This window comes from Pseudorasbora parva, chromosome 19 (genome assembly GCF_024679245.1).
Source record: "Pseudorasbora parva isolate DD20220531a chromosome 19, ASM2467924v1, whole genome shotgun sequence".
Lineage (NCBI taxonomy): Eukaryota > Metazoa > Chordata > Actinopteri > Cypriniformes > Gobionidae > Pseudorasbora > Pseudorasbora parva.
Genome location: NC_090190.1, coordinates 269,983 through 275,776, shown reverse-complemented (window position 1 = coordinate 275,776; position 5,794 = coordinate 269,983).

Below are 5,794 nucleotides of genomic sequence, written 5' to 3'. Positions count from 1 at the left end.
TGAGCTAATAATAATGATAACTGTGTGTTGATCGTCAGATATGAGAGAGATTAGTGAAGGATCCTGAAGACTGGAGTAATGATGATGATGATGATCACAGGAATAAATCACACTTTACTGTATATCCACACAGAGAACAGATGATCTACACTGGAGGAATATTACACTGCTTACTGGAGTTATGAGCAGATTAATCTCTCTCAGAAACATTACAGATCTTACAGACACTAAGCTTCTGAATGGCAGTGAATATCGTCATAAATAAAATAATAATAATAATAATAATGCACACAATGACAGAAAAGGGAGTTGTGTTGAGGTGGTTTTATTAAAATGTCTTTAATGATGTCCTGTAAAAAACATCATGTCTCCAATTGAAAATGTTCTAGTGACTGATCACACATTTAGTTGGCCAAATGAAAATTAAATTGCATCGATTCACAGAAATTCAATTTGGCCAACTGAGAAATTTAGATTAAAATGTTGAATTGTAAACCTGATCCGAGAGTTAGCAGACGCTCTCCTGTCTCACGGTCGGAGCAGAGCTTCCTCTTCTCATCCCTTCTTCATTTATATCACTCTTATTTCCCGAATGTCTGTCTTCTGCAAAGATGAAGAGCAGGAGATGAACTGATAGACATTCTGAGCTCATTTGAGGGAAAGGATGATGGCGTTTGATAATGAAGGAGGAATCATCGGGACACAAGCGCTGAGATATCCGTCATCAGTCAGTTTGTGTGACTCTCAGGTGTTGATGTCGTTGGAGAGCAGCTTTACAGAAGCCGACCCACAGAAACATCGGTAACACTTTACAACACGGTGCGCTAATATAGGAATTAATGCTGAACTAATGACAGATAATCAAGAGCTAATGTATGACCGATGAAGAACTAACACGTTCATTAATGATCACTGCATCAGCAACTAATGGAGATCATACATGTTGTTAATTAAATGTGTCATATTGTATTAATTCCCTAATAACACATTATATTAACTAAAAGAGTAAATTCATACCACAACACGCCAAACCCGTGCATGTCAGCTTCCAGTGGTCTGCTTTAATTCATCATTAGCTAACGATTTGCAAATTATCATTATTATGACTTTACTTGTGGAGGCACATGATTATTAACTAATTAAGGAATATGTCATTGTGGTTATAAGTTTTGAATGAGTTAATAGGGATGTGACTCAACAAGTAAAGTACCTTTACAAATCGTTAGCTAATGATTAATTAAATCAGACAACTGGAAGCTGAACTGCAGGGCTTTGATCCGTTGTGGTATTAACACGTTAATTTACATTATTAGTTAATATAATGTTTTATTAGGGAATTAATACATGATGACACATTTAATTAATAGCAATTCATATATTATTTAATCTATTAATCATATAGGATGTTCATTAGTTGCTGATGCAGTGATCATTAATAAACGTGTTAGTTCCTCATGAGTCATAGATTAACTCTTGATGATCTGTGCATTAGTTAAGCATTAATTAATTACAGTATTGTCAAGAGTTACCGAAACATTCAGTAAAAACGAGAGGAGAGGAAACCAATGCGTGAACTGATCGAGTGTTTGCCTTCATTTAAAACATAAACAGTAATTATCACATCACACACAGATTTATGATCATGAACTTTACTAGAGCCGCTTTAAAAGGTTTGGAGAGCGTGATAATCACAGTAAAGATCGTCACATCATGATGATCCGCTGAGAAGATCGTCACATCATGATGATCCGCTGAGAAGACCGTCACATCACGATGATCCGCTGAGAAGACCGTCACATCATGATGATCCGCTGAGAAGACCGTCACATCATGATGATCCGCTGAGAAGATCGTCACATCATGATGATCCGCTGAGAAGACCGTCACATCATGATGATCCGCTGAGAAGATCGTCACATCATGATGATCCGCTGAGAAGACCGTCACATCATGATGATCCGCTGAGAAGATCGTCACATCATGATGATCCGCTGAGAAGATCTTCACATCATGATGATCCGCTGAGAAGATCTTCACATCATGATGATCCGCTGAGAAGATCTTCACATCATGATGATCCGCTGAGAAGACCGTCACATCATGATGATCCGCTGAGAAGATCGTCACATCATGATGATCCGCTGAGAAGATCGTCACATCATGATGATCCGCTGAGAAGATCGTCACATCATGATGATCCGCTGAGAAGATCGTCACATCATGATGATCCGCTGAGAAGACCGTCACATCATGATGATCCGCTGAGAAGATCGTCACATCATGATGATCCGCTGAGAAGATCGTCACATCATGATGATCCGCTGAGAAGATCGTCACATCATGATGATCCGCTGAGAAGATCGTCACATCATGATGATCCGCTGAGAAGATCGTCACATCATGATGATCCGCTGAGAAGACCGTCACATCACGATGATCCGCTGAGAAGACCGTCACATCATGATGATCCGCTGAGAAGACCGTCACATCATGATGATCCGCTGAGAAGATCGTCACATCATGATGATCCGCTGAGAAGACCGTCACATCATGATGATCCGCTGAGAAGATCGTCACATCATGATGATCCGCTGAGAAGACCGTCACATCATGATGATCCGCTGAGAAGATCGTCACATCATGATGATCCGCTGAGAAGATCGTCACATCATGATGATCCGCTGAGAAGATCGTCACATCATGATGATCCGCTGAGAAGATCGTCACATCATGATGATCCGCTGAGAAGACCGTCACATCATGATGATCCGCTGAGAAGATCGTCACATCATGATGATCCGCTGAGAAGATCGTCACATCATGATGATCCGCTGAGAAGACCGTCACATCATGATGATCCGCTGAGAAGATCGTCACATCATGATGATCCGCTGAGAAGATCGTCACATCATGATGATCCGCTGAGAAGATCGTCACATCATGATGATCCGCTGAGAAGATCGTCACATCATGATGATCCGCTGAGAAGATCGTCACATCATGATGATCCGCTGAGAAGACCGTCACATCATGATGATCCGCTGAGAAGATCGTCACATCATGATGATCCGCTGAGAAGACCGTCACATCATGATGATCCGCTGAGAAGATCGTCAGATCATGATGATCCGCTGAGAAGATCGTCACATCATGATGATCCGCTGAGAAGATCGTCACATCATGATGATCCGCTGAGAAGATCGTCACATCATGATGATCCGCTGAAGGATCGTCACATCATGACGATCCGCTGAGAAGATCGTCACATCATGATGATCCGCTGAAGGATCGTCACATCATGACGATCCGCTGAGAAGATCGTCACATCATGATGATCCGCTGAGAAGATCGTCACATCATGATGATCCGCTGAGAAGATCGTCACATCATGATGATCCGCTGAGAAGACCGTCCTTTATCTGACCTGCGCCTAACGACCGTCTCTAACGGTGTGCAGATGAGAAGAGACTGTGGGACTTCATTCAGGTTTAAATTGACCATGAAGAGTGACATAAGTCCAGTCTCCAACATTACAGCGTCTGCGAGAACATTTGCTCTCGCTCTCAGGTGCTGCCGTTAAACCAAATCCCATTAAAACTCAAGGATGTTCTCCTTTCCCAGCTGCAGATTCAGAGACCGATATACTGGAGGCTTTTGTGCTGAGAGCGCAGCCGTTCGTTTGAGCATCCTCATGCGGGATGGGTTCCCAAAGGAAATTATGATTGCAAGTTCCATCATCATCAGCAGTTTAAAGATATTCTGGTTACAGACCCGGCTCAAAACACGTTCTGCTTACTTAAAGTTGGGAACATCATAACTCTTGATGTAACTGGCTACCTGAGTTAGCCCAACTTATTCACGTTTACAGTGACAGAGATTTGACATTTCACCTGGTCACGGATCGGCTTGATCTCAGGTGTTTGTTCTGGACATCATTTGGAGAAATAAGAGACTCCAGTGAGTTTACAGCCTTTAGACTCCCTGATGTTCCTCCTCAGTGTTTCTGACTCGTTTTCCAGCACAAATATCTCAACATTCTTACTCCAAATAAACAAATCTCTGTCAGTGGAGTCAGAAAAATCATCGGTTTCCCTTTGAATTACTGACAGATGACAAGTCTTAAAATCATCAGGCATTTCTCTTCTCCAGTAGTTACGTCTTGATTGAAGAATGTTTAGATATGTGGGCTGGAAAACAAGACAGAAACACTGAGGAAGAAGAAGAGGCTATGAAATCATGTCCAAAAGAGCATGGTTATGGTTAGTGTAGTCCACATTTAATCTAAACCGATCAGGGTCTCTGGGGAAAACGTGACACTCTTTCTCAGGTGAAGTCACTGATGGCTCGATGGCTTCAGCGGGGAAGGATCATGACATTTACTTTACTTTTCTAGGATTTACTTTCCTTGATCTGATCTGGCAGACGGACACTGGAGCTTCTGTGGACGTTTACTGCGTTATTTAAAGTAAACATGGAATTAAAGTCGACCCTGTTTGCTCTCTTAATGCACATTCCTGCTCTTCGTCAGAATTAAATCAGCTCGGAAAAGACTTTCAGCAGTCCCTTATTTTTCAAACCTTCGCCTCAGACCTTCTGAAGCTTAGGAGTGCAATGGGCTGCAAATGTTCTTATGTTGATTCAACTGTTGCACATAAACAGAATATAGACAGAAATGTGCAAAAGTCTTAGATACGTTACCATTTTCACTCCCCGAAAATTGTTTTTAAGCCAGTTATTTATATGTTTTTGCAATAGTGTGTCAGTCGGTAATCTCAGTTCACGTTTTCAAACATCTAATGCTTTCAAAAATAATATCATAAATAGATTTAGTTTATCAATGAACTCCTAATAATTAAATCCAATCCGTGTGTTGTGGGACAACGCTTTGCTTGTTTTGTCCTGGCACGCTGGCTCAGAGTCTTCCAGCTTTGCAGGAGAGTTTCTTCAAGACATGTTGTGGCAGTTCTTCTGGATTTCATCTCAGTTTCTTCATGTAATCTCAGACGGACTCGATGATGGAGAGATTAGATCTCCGTGTGGATCAGCTGCTGTCAGACTCAAAAATCTCTCTGGAATGGATTATTACAATTAATGGCAAAATAAATGTTTGAAAATGTAAACTGATGTTACCTACTGACACACTATTGCAAAATATATAAATAACTGGCTTTAAAACATGTTTGTGGGGTGAAAATACTAAAAATACAGTACTGTATGTTTATACACTACCTTAAAGGATTATTGGGAACACCTGTTCAGTTTCTCATTAATGCGATTATCTAATCAGCCAATCACATGGCAGTTCTTCAGTGCATTAGGGGTGTGGTCCTGGTCAAGACAATCTCCTGAACTCCAGACTGAATGTCAGAATGGGAAAGAAAGGTGATTTAAGCCGTTTTGAGCGTGGCATGGTTGTTGGTGCCAGACGGGCCGGTCTGAGTATTTCACAATCTGCTCAGTTACTGGGATTTACACACACAACCATTTCTAGGGTTTACAAAGAATGGTGTGAGAAGGGAAGAGCATCCAGTCTGCAGCAGTCCTGTGGGAGAAAATGCCTTGTTGATGCTCGAGGTCAGAGGAGAATGGGCCGACTGATTCAAGCTGATAGAAGAGCAACTTTGCTTGTTGATCAATGCCACAGAGAATTAAGGCAGTTCTGAAGGAGAAAGGTGGTCAAACACAGTATTAGTGTGTGTTCCTAATAATCCTTTAGGTGAGTGTATATTTATATGATAAATGTCTATTATGGAAATCTTCATGAGGACTGAATTCTGTTTGTTTGAAACAGGTC